Here is an 18,117-nt window from a genome sequence, read left to right on the forward strand (position 1 = left end):
ACTGGGGGTTAATCCTGCTGCAGGGACTGATAGAGAGGGGAGACTGGGGGTTAATCCTGCTGCAGGGACTGATAGAGAGGGGAGACTGGGGGTTAATCCTGCTGCAGGGACTGATAGAGAGGGGAGACTGGGGTTAATCCTGCTGCAGGGACTGATAGAGAGGGGAGACTGGGGCTTAATCCTGCTGCAGGACTGATAGAGAGGGAGACTGGGGGTTAATCCTGCTGCGGGACTGATAGAGGGGAGACTGGGGGTTAATCCTGCTGCAGGGACTGATAGAGAGGGAGACTGGGGGTTATCCTGCTGCAGGGACTGATAGAGAGGGGAACTGGGGGTTAATCCTGCCGCAGGGACTGATAGAGAGGGGAGACTGGGGGTTAATCCTGCCGCAGGGACTGATAGAAAGGGGAGACTGGGGGTTAATCCTGCCGCAGGGACTGATAGAGAGGGGAGACTGGGGGTTAATCCTGCTGCAGGGACTGATAGAGAGGGGAGACTGGGGGTTAATCTCTGCGCAGGGACTGATAGAGAGGGAGACTGGGGTTAATCCTGCTGCAGGGACTGATAGAGAGGGGAGACTGGGGGTTAATCCTGCTGCAGGGACTGATAGAGAGGGGAGACTGGGGGTTAATCCTGCTGCAGGGACTGATAGAGAGGGGAGACTGGGGGTTAATCCTGCTGCAGGGACTGATAGAGAGGCGAGACTGGGGGTTAATCCTGCTGCAGGGACTGATAGAGAGGGGAGACTGGGGGTTAATCCTGCTGCAGGGACTGATAGAGAGGGGAGACTGGGGGTTAATCCTGCTGCAGGGACTGATAGAGAGGGGAGACTGGGGGTTAATCCTGCTGCAGGGACTGATAGAGAGGGGAGACTGGGGGTTAATCCTGCTGCAGGGACTGATAGAGAGGGGAGACTGGGGGTTAATCCTGCTGCAGGGACTGATAGAGAGGGGAGACTGGGGGTTAATCCTGCTGCAGGGACTGATAGAGAGGGGAGACTGGGGGTTAATCCTGCTGCAGGGACTGATAGAGAGGGGAGACTGGGGGTTAATCCTGCTGCAGGGACTGATAGAGAGGGGAGACTGGGGGTTAATCCTGCTGCAGGGACTGATAGAGAGGGGAGACTGTGCTGAGGGGATTTATTGGGGTTTTGGTTTTCTTAAATTAATGCTGTATATCACTTATTGGGTTGTTTCTACCTATGTCTGTGCCTAATTCATTCTTAAGGTGGTCATACATGGGCAGACATAAGATGACAATTTGGTACCTTCACCTGCCTGTATATGGTGCCCTCCAATGGGCCTGTGTGGCCGATATCTGGCCGAAAATCAGACAGATATTCATTGGTTTAAAATCATTTTGGGGTGAAGACTTCATCTGCCCCGTCATATGGTCCAGTGACCTGCATTTCTGTTATTCTATCGGTTGTTATGCAAACGATTGTATTAGCCGGATATCACCCTCCTCCTGGTTGGCTTTTTGGGGAAGATCCACAAATTTTAAAAGCTTTTAGCAACTGGTACCCCAATGTTTCTATATATCTGTAACCTACTTATGAGCTAAGGGGGTCCAGTCAGGTTGAGATTTGGGGTGGGTGCTTATTTGTTTACTGGATTTTAAAGAGGATTTTAAAAAACGTGTGTGTCTTTGGAAAGGCATGTACTATAGCAGTGGGAGATACTCTTCCAGTCTGTACTCTCTGGGGGTCACTGACCCCATATTTAGTGAGTGGGTGCCTGTGTTTGCGGGAGATATTCTGCAAGTCTGCAGTCTGTGGGGGTGACTCCATATTTAATGAGTAGGTGCCTTGTTTTGGGGGGGGCAAATCTGTTTGTTAGGTGACCCCCTCTCCCAAATAAGTGGATTTGGCAGTGCATGGTCAGCTTTAGAGATACACGTTTGATATCAGATGCCTGGAGGAAGCCAACGAATGAAAGAAAACCATGAGAGAGATGTAGGGTCATCATGAAAGATGTTGAGACAGAGAAATGTTTTCTGATTGATTTGAATTTGATGCCTGTAACACATTTTCGAAAAGTTGGGTGAGGGAAAACAAAAGTGTGTGTAATCATAATGCAAGTTCAAACTTTACCAAGCAAAAGCAAGCCCAAGCTCATTTAAGCGGCTGAATGGGAAACTATCCTGTGGTTTAACAGATCAAACTCTTTTTGGTAATCATGGATGTCACGTGATCTGGGCTAAAAAGGGGAAGGACCATCTGAGGATATCAGGGTGCCGTTGAAAAGCCGTCAGCATCAGTGATGATATGGAGGTGCATTATTTCACATTGCATGTTGGCATTTGTGGGTAGGCACTATTAATTCTGAACCATACAGTTTTGTAACCTACAATATGAATCATTTATATGGCAAAAATGTTATTCTTAGGGTGACTAGTTGTAAAGTTTATGTTTCCTCCAAGGAGAGACCTAAAAAGACGCCTACAGTTGCATTTTTTAGATCGATAGGAGAGTTCTTCCCTTATAAACCTCATAATATTGTTCATCACAGAATTGTTTTACTTAACTTTTACATTTTGATAGACTCTTGTATCTTCCCCTTTTAGATATCGGCTTGAAAAGGGGTTTGAACCAAAACCCCAACATTGAAGTCCAATACAATGTTCCTTTGAAGTCTCCATGATACTTGGGAGAGAATCAAGAGCCATCAGAAGATACTAAAATATCTCACCTTCTCTAACAACATAACCTTCAAACATTGGAATAAAATTTAAACACAGAAAAAACTTTCTTGCAATGAACATTCCAAATACCCACGAGGAACTTCATTCCGTAGGAAACCATTTACATTCTCCAGAATACGGGGAAACATTCTCGACCATGAGCGGTTTTAATACTTTAGAAACATTTAACGCTGAGCAGAAACCTTTCCCTTGCACAAAATGTGGGGTATGTTTCACTCTAAAGGAAGACTTTGAAAATCATCAGAGCATTCACCCAGACGAAAACTGTCATGAAAGTACAGAATATGGGGAAACCGTCACTCTACACGGTCTTCTTCTCTTCCAACAAAACATCGATATTAAAGTAAAGCCTTTTATTTGTACAGCGTGTGGAAAAAGCTTCTCCAAAAAAAGTCATTTTGATTGCCACAGTAGAATTCACACAGGGGAAAGGCCCTTTTCGTGTGCTGAATGTGGAAAAAGTTTTGTGGAAAAAGGTCATCTTAACAGGCATCAGGCAATTCACACAGGGGAGAAACCTTTCGCTTGTTTGGAATGTAACAAACGATTCTCGACAAAGGATGACCTATCTTCCCACCAGAGAGTCCACACAGGAGAGAAGCCTTTTACATGTACAGAATGTGGGAAATCCTTCTCTCAAAAGAGAAATCTTATTGGACACTTTCGAAGCCACACAGGGGAAAAACCTTTTACATGTACAGAATGTGGGAAATTCTTCTCTCACAAGAGAAACCTTATCGTTCACGTTCGAAGCCACACAGGGGAAAAACCTTTTCCATGTACAGAATGTGGGAAATCCTTCTCTCACAAGACTGACCTTATTGTACACGTTCAAAGCCACACAGGGGAAAAACCTTTCACATGTACAGAATGTGGGAAATCCTTCTCTTGCAAGAAAAACCTTATTATACACGTTCGAAGCCACACAGGGGAAAAACCTTTTACATGTACAGAATGTGGGAAATCCTTCTCTTGCAAGAAAAACCTTAATGTACATGTTAAAAGTCACACAGGAGAAACCTCTTTTATATGTACAGAATGCGGGAAAAACTTTACTGCAATGAGCTCCTTAAAATGCCACCAGAAAATCCATAAAGGATTGAAAGATTTAACATGTGCAGAATGTGGGGAAAGTTTCTCTTTAAAGGAAGACCTTGAAAATCACATGAGCCTTCATTCAGACGAAAAGCCTCATATAAATACAGAAGGCCTTCTTTTAATCCACCAAAATAACCATATGAGAGTAAAGCCATACCTGTGTACAGAATGTGGAAAAACCTTCTCCAATAAAAGTCATTTTGATTGCCACAGAAGAATTCACACAGGGGAAAGGCCCTTTTCGTGTGCCAAATGTGGAAAAAGTTTTGTGGAAAAAGGTCACCTTAAGAGGCATCAGGCAATTCACACAAGAGAGAAACCTTTCGCTTGTTCGGAATGTAACAAACGATTCTCGACAAAGGATGACCTATCTTCCCACCACAGAGTCCACACAGGAGAGAAGCCTTTTACATGTACAGAATGTGGGAAATCTTTCATTCACAAGAGAAACCTTATTGTTCACGTTCGAAGCCACACAGGGGAAAAACCTTTCGCATGTACAGAATGTGGGAAATCCTTCTCTTATAAGAGAAACCTTATTGTGCACAATCGAAGCCACACCGGGGAAAAACCTTTTACATGTACAGAATGTGGGGAATCCTTCTCTTGCAAGAAAACCCTTAATGTACATGTTCGAAGTCACACAGGAAAAACCCCGTTTATATGTACAGAATGTGGGAAAAGCTTTACTGCGAGGAGCTCTTTAAAATGCCACCAGAAAATCCATAGAAGATTGAAAGATTTCACATGTACAGAGTGTGGGGAACATTTCTCTCTAAAGGAAGATTTTGAAAATCACCAGATAATTCACACAGATGAAAAGCCTCGTGTAAGTACAGAATGTGGGGAAAAAGTCAATCCAAAGGGTCTTCTCGTTCACCAAAATGTCCATAAGCGAGTAAGACGATTCCTTTGTACAGAATGTGGAAAAAGCTTCTTCAAAAGTAGTCACTTTGAGTGCCACAAGAGAATTCATACAGGGGACAAGCCCTTTGCCTGTGTTATATGTGGGAAATGTTTTGCTGTAAAGTGTCGCCTTACCAGACATCAGGCAATTCACTCAGGAGAGAAACCTTTCACTTGTCCAGAATGTGGCAAAAGCTTCTCTACAAAGGATGACCTTACGTCTCACCAGAAAATTCACACAGCAGAGAAGATTTTTGCCTGCAGAGAATGTGGAAAATCCTTCTCTCGCAAGAAAATCCTTGTGGTACACAGTCGAGTTCACACAGGAGAAAAACCTTTTACGTGTTCAGAATGTGGCAAATGCTTTCCTGCAAAGGGCTCTCTAAAACAACACCAGAAAATTCATATAGGATTGAGAGAGTTCACATGTACAGAATGTGGGAAAAGTTTCTATTCCAAGAGCCACCTGGAGAGACATCATATAATCCACACGGGGTTGAAACCTTTCATGTGTTCCGATTGTGGGAAAACGTTCTCTGAAAAGAAATGCCTTGAACGGCACTTACGAGTTCACGCAAACATAAAACCTTTCACGTGTACCGAGTGTGGCAAAAACTTTACTGCTATGAGCGACCTAAAATGCCACCTGAAATTTCATAGAGGAGTGAAAGATTTCAAATGTACGGAATGTGGAAAAAGTTTCTCTAGAAAGGGCCACCTTAATAAACATTGTATAACGCACACAGGGGAGAAACCTTTCACATGCACAGAATGTGGGAAACAATTCTCTGAAAAGAACAAACTTGTTCTGCATTCCCGTCTTCACACAGGAGAAAAACCTTTTTCATGTTCAAAATGTGGCAAGAGCTTCACTGCCAGCAGCTTCCTAAGATGCCACGAGAAAATTCACAGCGAAGTGAAAGATTTCACATGTACAGAATGCGGGAAGGGTTTCTACAGAAAAACCCACCTACAATACCACCATTTAGTCCACACTGGGGAGAAACCATTCACATGTTCAAAATGTGGGAAACGGCTCTCCCTGGAAAGCAACCTGCGAAGACATATGAAAAGACATGCAGAGGAGAAATCTTTAACACACACACCGAATGAGGGAACAAGTCCCGGAATAGTCTCACCAGAGAGCGAAGTTGCTCAGAGTGAGGTAGAAGCTTCTCCATAGAAAAACATTCATACAAGAGGACGGACGCAGTCATATGTTCTTCCTCCAGACTATCCCTTGCCAACACAAGAATGCCCGGAAGTCCTTTTATTCAAGAATTGATAGTGGGTTCAATTTGGTTAGAAATAAACGGAACCAGGAAAGGATGGCAGTATTTTCATTTCTAAAAAAAAAATTGAAATGAAAGGATGGCAGCATTTTAATGGTTAAAACAGTTTGGCTTTAGTCTTACTGCCCCTGAGGTGAAGGGAGGTTTTTTTTAATTTTGTTTTTAAATAATTATATACAAAAATAGTAGACTTGCATGAGGAAATGAGGCTTGCTTTGTGATGTTCTTCCAGACTTTTTTGTTAAAACTCTGCCTTGTTTGGTAATTTTTTAGTTAAAGGTCCTTTAACTGCCCAGAGGTTATGGACTGGGCCATATATAGTGAATAAAGTACCCCCTCTTGTATAATATAAGAATATTATAAGTTACCGAGGAGTTTCATGACCATATAAAAGTACGAGGCCGAAGGCCGAGTTATACAGGTCATGGAACTCCGAGGTAACTTCTAATATCCTCATATTTTACAACTGGGGGTACTTTATTTATTATAATACACAAATTTCAGTGAGTCATGTGACAGAAATGACATCAGAACTCACCGTTTATAACTGATGACATCAGAACTCACAGTTTATAACTGATGACATCAGAACTCACCGTTTATAAGGATATAATTTACAGGATATTCATGGCTTTTGTGTATTATATAGAAATAATACCCATGAACCCCTTTACATTAGAGGGCAAATGATTGAAAAGTCATTATTTGCTGTGTATCACTTGATAACAACGGGGTCCCATTGCACCCACCCACAGAACATTTGCACCTAGGAATTGGTGCTGCAAGTTGCTCCCTCAACAGATTGAAAAGCTGCAGAATTTGCTGCTGTTGGGATCATTGCTGGGAAGAAACTGGGGATTATTTCAGGGGATGACCACATGGTTCCCTCCTAGTGGCCCCATTGTATTGGTATATGTTTAGGTTATCCACTATTTTGGATTTGGCCGAACCCACAAATCTTAGTGAAAGATTTGGTCGAATACCAAACTGAATCTTAATTTGCATATGCAAATTAGGGGGAGGGTAACATTTTTACTTCATTGTTTTGTGACAAAAAGCCAGGCAATTTCCCTCCATGTCCCTAATTTGCAATTAGGATTCGGATTTGGTTCTATCAGAAGGATTTGGCTGAAAAAGGCTGAATCCTGGAATCGGTGCATCCCTAGTATTTGGTGTGAGTATGGCGGGAGTCAGTGGCAAGTGATTGGATGTATAGGGTCAGTGTTGGGCGCAGAGCGTTGTATGATGTGTGGGGCTGGAACTAGAGGAAGACTAAGCTATTCGGCAGAAGAAGCGGCTGCAGGGGGGGCAATTCCAACAAATAAAGCATATTGTATAATATACTGCAGTCCTTCCCTGGCTTACTTTAGTTCATCAGAAGGCAAATGGGAGTAGGACTGTTGTGGTGGCAGGGAAGTTTGCCGGGGGGTTGCAGGTGGGAGCAGGGAGACAGAGGTACTTTCCTTGGGCGCAAGCATGTGTTGGGCCAGCACTGATGAGGCACGTCTGTTGGTATGGAGTGTGAGGGTAACAAGTCGTACTCTGCTAGGGCCCTGAATTCATCATCATTTTAGTTCTAGGGTTCTAGAGCCAGAGCAGCTAAAAGAAATATTGTGCCCGTAATTCCTGGTATTTAGGATTAGGGTTAGTAGTATGCTGGTGAGTAGCAACACATGTAGTATGGCCTAGTGGGACTTCCCTTGTGTAAGAGTTCAGACTATAAGGTCCCTTAGTCTACACCCCCTCAGGGGCACATTGTAGCCAGACCAGGTCTCTGATTCCCGGGACTCTGCAAATCAATACTTTGGAAAGAAGAATAAGTAACTAGACGACCTACAAGTAGAGCTTCCCTGTGAGACCCTTTAGTTTCTCTGTGGCCCACATTACACCCCCACTCCACCCACATCAATTTCACAACTCGTCTTCGTCAGAGCTTGGCCTGCACACCTCTAGCTGTTACACATTATCCACCATTCACTCCGATAGCCTTCTAATGAGGCAGCATGGCTAAGGATGGGCCAATTTTTTCGCCTCGTTTCGATGAAAAAATGATGCCCATAGACTTGTATGGCGGCTTGCGTAAAAAAAAAAAAAAAGCAGCGTCAAAAATTTAGTCTGCGAATTCGTCCATCCCCAGACATGGCCATTTGTGAACTGCAACCCCCACTATTTCTGTATGGCAGCAGCTGGAGGGCTGCAGGCTGAACTTCTGGCTTCAAGTATAAGTTTCTAAAGTATTAGTTTCTAAATAACTTCTTTATTCTTTCTTTTATGATCTGCCATTGTGTTATTTGTAGAGACTCAGTATAGAATATTGTATATCATGAAATATGGTCCAACCCAGACTGATCTGCGGCTTCTTCTGCTTCCCCCATTCTCCTGTGACAGTGGCTTTATCAGAGACTGGGGGGCCTTTCCTATACATTATATCATGTTCTGTTCATTGGATTTAACCTGTTCTCTCCCAGGGAGTAATGGCACTCACTTATCATGTAGCCAGGCCTGTGGAAACTTGGGGTGAGGGTTTATTTGTCTCGTACACTAGTTGAGTTCATTTTTCGTTATTAAAATATTTGCAGTTTGTACCTAATTTGTAATTTTCTGATAAATATCTCTGTAATATTATTCTAATTATGCGTATAACATTGTAAAATAGTAAGATAGGTTTAAAAAAAATAAAACCACATGTTCAACTGCCAGTTGATCCAGAGGAAGGCAAAAAACCGTTTGAAGCCTCTCCAATTTTTGCTGAAATTGCAAAGCTGCTGAAAAAAAAACTAACTCAAAAATAATAAAAAATTAAAACCAATAGCAAATTGTCTCAGAATATCACTCTCTACATCATACTAAAAATAATTTAAAGGTGAACAGCCCCTTTAAAGGAGAACTAAAAATGAATATGGTTAAAAAAGTCCTATTTTATAGAGTGAACTTATTGCAGGAGGCTAAAGTTTGAGCTTGTCAATAGCAGCAATGATCCAGGACTTCAAACTTGTCACAGGGGGTCACCATCTTGGAAAGTGTCTGTGACACTCACATGCTCAGTGGGCTCTGATTGGCTGTTGAGAAGCTAAGCTTAGGGCTCGTCACTAATTATCCAGCAGCAGAAAATGAGCTTCCCTGGCTGTAATATAAGCTGATGCTACAGGTTTGCTGATTATTCAATTCTGATGCTAATTGCACTGGTTTCTGTGCTGCCATGTAGTAATTATGTGTATTAATTACTAATCAGCCTTATATTGTGACATTTCTATTCTATGTGTACTGTATATTGTGAGTGGCTCCCTAAGCTCAGTAAGTGACAGCAGCACAGAGCATGTGAATCAGTGAATCAGCAGAAAAGAAGATGGGGAGCTACTGGGGCATCTTTGGAGACACAGATCTTTACTGCTAAAGGGCTGGTGTTGCCTTGGGCTGGTACAGAAGCACAAAACATCATGTACAACATTTCTACCTACTTCTTTAGTTAGGCTTTAGTTCTCCTTTAAGGAATAAGCTTTGAACAATGAGCATTAAACCAGTGTTTTTGTTAAATGATAAGAAGAACATGGTTTGAAGCTCACTAGCATTCTCTAGGCCACTGACCTCAGGTTCTATGGTGGGGACTTTGGTGCCCTCAGTAGGGTTGCCAGCTGCTCAGTTTTGATCCGGAGAGCTCGGTTTTTTTAAAGTCTTCCTTGGTCAAACTGGCTGCCCAGTTTTCCAAATTAAGAAAACCGGCAGGATTTCCTATGATTGACGCTGTGACCGGCCAATCGGCGGCCGTTGCATCATAGTCCCGCCCCGGACATCACTTCCCTTCCCCCATTGTCATTGCCCTGGCCGTGTCATGGCCCCGCCCCCTGCTCGGGGACTACTTATTGTTACATATTGTGTTGCCATTATCACTGTCGGTGCTTCTCCTCCCAGAAGGAAGGGGAGTTTCCTCTTTTATTTTTATGGAAGTGAATTCTTGGATGTGATGGGAGAGTCTCTGGAGTGGGGGTCCCTCAGTGCTGAGTATTGGGGGTCCCTCATCCTCCACTGCCTCCTGGGCATATTATAACACAGTCTGGTCCTGTAGGTCTGTCCATTTCCAAGCTTTGTCCAAAATGTGTCTGTAATCTGTGCTTTGCAGCAAAAGTGGGGCTCATTTATCAACACTGGGCAAATTTGCCTCTGGGCAGTAACCCATGGCTACCAGTCAAATCATTGCATGCATTGTTCTACCTGCAGCTGGCCAGAAAAGCCAATCACTGATTGGTTGCTATGGGTTACTGCACACGGGCAAATTTGCCCAGTGTTGATAAATGAGCCCCAGTACTGTTGCCACCAAGTATTCCGTGACAGACACAGTGACAGCCACAACTGTACCCACAAACCAACTGTAGCCTGTGTTCTTCTTGGTCTCCAGGAGGCATCTCTTTATATAATGTGGGAGCAGTGACGTCACAATCTCATCCTGCAAGAGTCTCACCAAGGTAGCAGCAAAATGGGACATTAAAGGGACAATCTGGGACTGGATTCAGATGATTAGATTAACCCCAGCACTACTACATCACAAAGCAGTGGTACAGTCACTTACACAATGTAGTTGTAAACAGTTTGTAGTCTAGGGTTGCCACCAAGGGGGCAGGGGTGGGCCAGTGATGGGAGGGGCTTGGACTGATGATGTCAGGGGTCAAATTTCCTAATTTGTGAAATCCAGACAGGCAATCTCACCTGCACAGCCCTTTTAAAAACTGACCTGTCCGGGAGAAATCCAGACATGTGGCAACTCTATTGAAGTCCTTACAGGTTGGACGTGAGAGGGCCATGTTGCATGCTGGGTATTTTAGTTTTACATTCACCTTTGCAGCAGGCAACTACATTACCCAGCATGCAATTAGGGTGCTGCCAAATAAGGTATTCAATAAGAAAAAGGAGAGGAGGGCCAGGTACCCCGACACATTATATAATGGAGTTTCCAAAGTACAAACCCATGGTGGCTCCAACAACTAGTCCATATCTGTACCCCGGCAGGTTTGTACTTTGGAACTCTCCCATTGCTTAAAAATTGTATCCCTGTACGGAAGAAACCAACTGAGCTGACACCCCCCTGAGCAGCAGAGGGAGGGGGCGGGGCTTGCTCAGAGGCTGAACATGGACTCACCCTGGGATGGGACTGTACCACTTGCCTGAGGGAAACGGGAAGAGAAGGATTCAATGGATCAAACAAGCCACTGTATACGTTTTGCTTTAGGGGAGATCAAGTCGCTACTAAGAAGTTTAATGGACTGTACTGAACACTAAGCCTTAGTCTGCGTGCAGGTGAGTTCCCAGCATTCCCTGTGAAACTATTGCATTAGCTATTGCAGTTACATAGCTGCCCCAACCCTTAATAATATATAATAATACTACTTGTCTCCTATCAAACTGGTCTATCCAACCTTTTCTTAAAGGGGATGTAAAACCAGCCGTAACACTGTCTCACAGCGCCCCCTAGTTTTCTATAGAAGTTGCCAAAAACCATAATTCTAGATGCAAGAAAATTCCCCATTGAGAATAACTGATTAAACTCTTCATTATAAATGCAAAAGAAGTGACCAATGAGAATTCAGATTCCCAGCACCATGTCAGACATCTTGCTCTTATCTTACATACACAGATAATTAGATATTTCTTTCATTATATGACACTGGAATGAGACATGGGGATAAAGGACAGACTTGTTCAGTGAAACTGGGCCTAATGTTTCCAACTCCAGTTGCAGAACAAACAACATGGAGCCAGAGTTACTCACATCAGCTGAGATTCTCATTGGAGGATTAGTTTGCATTTTAAAGCAATATGTATTGTGCAACATTGTTTTGAGAATACAACCCTGATATTGCTGGACTACAGCTCCCAGTATGCTTCAACCTTCATTATATGTGACATTATTGTGGGATTTGTAGTCCAGCAGCAACTGGGTAAAGTTTGGTTGAGCAGTGCAGCAGGGTTTACTGCCCCTTTAACTTCAACAAGAGCATTCCCAATGCCGAGTGAAGGGGCGAAAGGAGTGCAAATGGTCTCCGCAAAGTTCACCCCAATTTGCCAGGTATATATTTACACTTTTACTAAAAATCAAATGTGGCTTTCATAAGAGAAATGTGCTGAATCTCGTGGTGTAAATTCTCTATGTATATTCCACATAAAGTTGCCACCTTTCCCTGCTGGGAACTCTGGGCGGGGGGCGGCCAATGATGTCAAGTGGGCGGGGTGGTGTCATTGTGGGTGGAGTGGTGGCGGCACTTGGTGGGCGGAGCTATGACATGTTAATTGGCCAATCACCTTGTCAATCTATCCAAATTAGGAAAACCGGGCAGGCAGTTTTGACCCAGTCAGCCCTCCTGAAAACTGGGCTGTCGGGTCAAAACAGAACACGTGACAACCCTAATTCCTCATATGATTGCAGTAGGGAATCATGGACTAGAGAATTTGTGCCATAAAGAAACGGTGTATGTGGGACAGCCATAGATAATGAGAAGCAAAAGTGTCTGCTCTTTGTTATAATGGCAGGACACCAGTCTGAACCTGGACGCTGGTAAAAATTTATTTTCTGAGCTAAATGACAAAAATTCACTGGAGAAAAGATGAGAATATTCACCAATGAAATGCACCACTTTAAAGTGAATTTGCCCAAATTAGCAAACTGCCAGTGTTGTGGGGACCTTTCCCCCTTTAGCCAATATGTTCCTATGTGCCCATTGATGTTCTGTCATAAAGTCACTGACTTAAAACTGCCAATTCCCCCTTCAGACTGAGTCAGTGCGTCTCTGCCCGTGGCTAAAAATCACAGAGTAATTTGTCCGACAGGTTTCAGATCAGCTTCTTGTTCTTGTGTCCTCCTCCAATAACCCCAATAACCTGCATTGGATCAGCCTTATATCAGCACAAAGTGGTTATATTGGGCAAAGATACCTCACTCAGCTTTATTTCACTTCTTGTTGTGTTTAAACATATATGTTTCTGTACATAGAGCTTCCATTGTCACTATTACATGTGCAGTATGTTTCTACTGACGGAATAACTTCTGCAATTTGACTTTTTACCAGTAGGTGACACTCTTTCTTTTTTTTTTAAAATATTTAATTGCAGGCCTAGTTAATAAAAAGAAGATCATTATTTATTTATTTATTTTTGTTTATAATGCACCAAGAACAAGAAGATGAGAATTACAGTGATATTTAATGTCCACATTGTGCTATTATTTGTGTGACGCAGTTAGGATTCAGCAATTCCACATGCATGATCCCACTATGATTCCCTCTTTCCATAATTGCACTTTAACTGCGTATTTTTTCTGTGATTCCATTTTATTAGGAAACTCACCAGACAAGGAGAATAAGAGGATTTTCAGGGCAGCGCCATTTTGTTTGGTTCCATATGGAACGTCAATGAACAAGGTGAGAAGGGACCAAGTAGTGAAAGTCAAGATGTTCAGCAGAACCTCGATCAAACCCAAACTCACACAGCCGGGAAAGCATTAACTACTGTACATTGGCCAAAAGAACCGACCAGCAAAATAAAAGCTCAGACAGTTATTGAACACCAAACAATAGAAAAGACCTTTGCGCTATGAGAAACAGAGGTTCCACTCCCTTGACTCTTGCATATAAATGAAAGCATATTTAATCTAGTTATAATTACAGATTCTCCAACAAATAATAACATAATAATGTCCGGTCCAAAACCCGTCCCTGGCAGGATGATTATAAAGTAAGTAATTTGCTCTGAGTGTAAGAGACGATTCTTTCACAAGGGGAACCTTCTCATCCACCAGCAAATTCATACAAAAAAGAAGTATGTCTGTCAAACATATGGGAAATGTTTCTCCAACAGAAGGATCCTTTTAGCTCAATACTGGAAGAAAACCGTTTACTTGTGCTAAATGTTTTAAAAGTTTCTGTTGGAAAAGAGACCTTCACAGGCATCAGCTGATCCATAAAGTGGATGAACCATATGTTAATAACGTTTGTACTTAAACAGAAAGGGATCATTTTGACTCTACGTATGAAACAATGAGTGACCTTGATGCTCCTCTTTAGACTCTCACAGAAGAGAAGCCGTTTGTCTGTAACACATGTGGGAAGAGCTACAGAGATAAGAAGGATCTCAAGACCCACATGTGGAGTCATTCAGGAGAGAGCTGCTTTGCCTGCAGTGAGTGTGGGACAAATATAAGCTAAACGACCATCTTCGACTCACACAGGAGAGAAACCATTCATTTGTTCTGAGTGTGGGAAATGTTATCGGAGAAAATCAGTTTCTCATATGAAAGTTCACACCCATGTAAATTCCTTTATCTGCCCAGAGTGTGGCAAAAGCTACGCAAATAACATGAATTTCAAGATTCATCTTAACGTTCGTACAGGAAATACTTTCCAATGCGCGGAATGTGGGAAAACATTTCCAAAAAAAGAGCAACTTTGAAAGGCACCAAATGACCAGCACTGGGGAGAAACCATTTGAGTGAACCAACAGTGGGAAATCCTTTCCATCAAAAAAGAACCTTCTAAGACACCAAATGATCCACACCAGGGAGAAACCATATAAGTGTGGCAAACAGTTTTGGTACAAAAGTAAGCTGAACATCCATTATTTAGTTCATGCTGGGGTTAAGCCTTTTTTGTATGTTCTGAGTGTGGAAAACAGTTGACATGGAAACGTGCACTTGAAGATCGCCTGTTAAGCCACACTGGGGAGAAACCACATTCTTGTTCTGAATGTGGGTTGGGTTTTAGGACTAATTCGGAACATGAGCGTCACATTATGGTTCACACTGGAGAGAAGCCATTTGTCTGTAGTGAATGTGAGAAAAGCTTCAGGCCAAAGAGTGAACGCGCTGTTCATAAAAAGACACACACAGGGGAGAAACCATTTCACTGCTCTGAGTGTGGGAAAAGCTACAAGGCAAAGAATACTCTTGAAGCTCATCTAAGAAGTCACACAGCAGAGAGGCCTTTTGTCTCTACAGATTGTGGGAAATGTTACAGGGCTGAGACATTTTTCATTGCTCATGTTCACAGTCACAAACTATAAAACTATAAAACTTTCCCAAAAATCTCTACAGTCTCTACTCCCCAGAGTAGAAATAAGGGTCTTTGCACCTGACTGTCTGTTATTATACAGCGCTGTGGGGATATATAAACACTTTTTAAATGCTTGTTAATGAAACAAAAATAAATGATGTCAGTCCATTGGTTTGCATCCTTCCATATCTACTGTACCTCTGGAATCATTGCCTCATCCCATTTTTGACCACTTACCCTTTAAATATAACCACTCATAGCCACATATTTTTTCCTTTTACTCTGTAATTTATGCACCCCCATAAATAAGTAATACAAGCAACATTTCCAAGAACTATGGTGACCACTCATAACGTTTGATTGGCCTTCTGGACTATGTTTACAATCCAAATATATATAAATATCCAGTTAAAAGTGTAACTTCATGTTTCCCAGAAAACACAGCGGTGTAAATTCAGTGCTGATTTCTTACCCCAGAACACACATCAGTAAAAGTGCAGTGCCAGCTTTACATTTTATGCCCCCAGAACTCAAAGCAGTAGAAATGCAATGCCAGTTTCAAGTTTCATGCCCCAGAACACAAATAATTATCAATGCAGTGCCAGTTTCATGCCAAGAACATATAGTAGTATAAATGCTGTGCCAGGTTCATGTTTCATGCCCCCAGAACACAAAACAGTATAAATGCAGTGTTAGCTTCATATTTCATGCCCCTAGAACACAAAACGTAAAAATGCAATGCCAGTTTCAGGTTTTATGCCCCCAGAACACAAAGTAGTGTAGATAGAGTGCTAGCTTCACATTTCATGTCCCCAATACATACAGTTTTCATGCCACTATAACACAAAGCCGTATAAATGCAGTTCCAGCTTCATGTTTCATGCCCCCACTATACACAGCAGTAGAAATGCAGGGCCAATTTCAGCATTAACATCCCACACAGCAAACAACATTATAATTGCAGAGCTAAGTTCAGGTTTCATGTCCCCAGAACACATAACAGTATAAATGCAGTTCCAATTTCAGCTTCATTCCCTAGAACACACAGCAATATAATTTAGTGTGAGTTTCATGCCCCAGAACACTCAGCAGTATAAATTCAGTGCCTGTTTCATGCCCCAGAATACATAGCAGTATAAATGCAGTGCCCATTTCAGGTTTTATTCCCCCAGGACACATAACAGTATAAATGCAGGGCTAAATTAATGTTTCATGAGCCCAGGACACATAGCAGTATAAATGCAGAGCCAGTTTTAGGTTTCATGCCCCAGAACATTTAGCATTATAAATGCAGTCCCAGCTTTATGTTTTCAGTTAAAAATTATGATTGGGTATAAACTGGATTGGATTTTCTGGGACTAGTAGGTGTGAAAACAGATCACGCAGCCAGCGGAACTCCATACCTGGCCAAATCTACACATTCGTTGCCTACATTACTGAAACTGATATTGAAGTAGAACTGAACACAAACCTACTGATCGTTAATTTATATAATTTTATATCCTTCTTGTCTTTTGAATGGAAAGAACCTTGGGTCAAACAATCCCATCAATACACTGGACTGGAGTGACTATCAAGCCAAGCAAAGGTAAAATATGGATGGCATAAGTTCAGTACCTAGGGAATAGGATGGGCAGTGGAAGTAAATGCCCAGACCCTTCTAAGGTTAAAGCAGCCAGTTGCCTAACCCAAAAACAAAAGAGAGGTGCAGACATTCATATGGACTGCAGGATATCAGTTTGTGCCCGACTATAGTACCCTAGATAGAAGAACCCTTTAATAACTAGACAAGGTTTCTTGTCCTGCACTTGTACACAGATTGAGAAACAGCCCAGAGTGTCTCTAGCCTAAATATGGCTGAAGAGGGCTGCTAGAGACAGTCCAAAACTGCTACACTGGAGCTTGTCCTTATAGATGTACAACTTTATTATTTAGTACAAGATACACAGCAAGTATGGAAATCAGATGGACTGTCTCAGCAGAGAGAATCTGACCTGGTCTAGAATGGACCCCTTTTATAAGGAGGAGGTGTAACATACTAGATATGGAAACTATTGGAGACTCTTCTGATCACTTGTTCTGGGGAGGTGGATATTGCAGGTTTTGTGCCAGTTTATTACCTCCTGCTGTTTTAGAGCAACGTTAAATGAGGAGATTAGTTGTGCTGTCATTAATCTTCTCAATGGCTAACAAGTGAATCGCCGCTGGAGAAACATACGCAACTCCGCTGGATTCCAGGTAACCCAAAGGAAACTTCAGGCAACTTTGCGCTGCATATATTTCCCCAGCAGCGATTTGCATGTTGGCCTCGGTGTAAACATTTGGAGGAGGTTAATTGTGGAACCTTTTGGAGCAGCCTTACGCATTTCATAGGCCTATGATTAAGTGTTTATGGCACGAAACGCATAAGGCTCTGGGCACAATACAACTCTCTACACTTTGAACTGTTTGCCTGGTGGAAGTTTGCCTTTATTGAGTGCCTGCTCCAAAAGGTTTTTCGGTTTGTCCGCTCCCCGTGCTGAGGGCTCAGGGCGGTGCACTTTAGTGAATTTGCGCAGTTACGTCGGTTGCGTAAGGGTGCACAGTAACACTAGCAAATTTATGCCAGCGTCCGTTAGTGAATCTGCGAATTAACGAAAATGCGATACGCTAGCGAATTAACGCTAGCGTTAGGCGCTTCGTCCTTTAGTGAATTTGCCCCATGGTGTTTAGGTGTAAGCAGATAACCAAGATCTTCTTCTGTGCCCAGGTCCTGTTTATATGTATATGTACCCATTGTGCCAGGCCAGAAAAAAAGTTGTACTTACCTAGGTAGGCTCTCTGTCTCTGTCTCTCTCTCTCTCTCTGTCTCTCTCTTCCACTCTCTCATGAGGTTCTTGCAACACAAATAGAAGAGTTTATTTGTCCAAGACAAATGATCAACAGGTTTCCCAGAGGCCCCAGCAGATAATCACAACATGACTACAACATGTCCCTCACAGACAGCACACTCAGGATCTCAGCAGCCTCACCTGGATCCCACATGTTGGATCAGGGAACTCACTAGCCCTAATTCCCTATTAGTCTGTGTCCCTATACTACAGGCT

At 42.6% G+C, this 18,117-nt stretch overlaps 1 protein-coding gene and 1 pseudogene across 1 annotated transcript in view; both read left to right on the forward strand.

The window, feature by feature from the left end:
* The window catches only part of LOC108719504, a 55,280-nt pseudogene extending 49,244 nt beyond the window's left edge, over nt 1-6,036 (forward strand).
* Nucleotides 1-18,117, forward strand: part of LOC121394826 (zinc finger protein 239-like) — a 601,589-nt gene that overhangs the window by 671 nt on the left and 582,801 nt on the right. The gene's annotated exons all lie outside the window — the stretch shown is intronic.

The sequence above is a fragment of the Xenopus laevis genome, chromosome 6L, assembly GCF_017654675.1.
Source record: "Xenopus laevis strain J_2021 chromosome 6L, Xenopus_laevis_v10.1, whole genome shotgun sequence".
Classification (NCBI taxonomy): Eukaryota; Metazoa; Chordata; class Amphibia; order Anura; family Pipidae; genus Xenopus; species Xenopus laevis.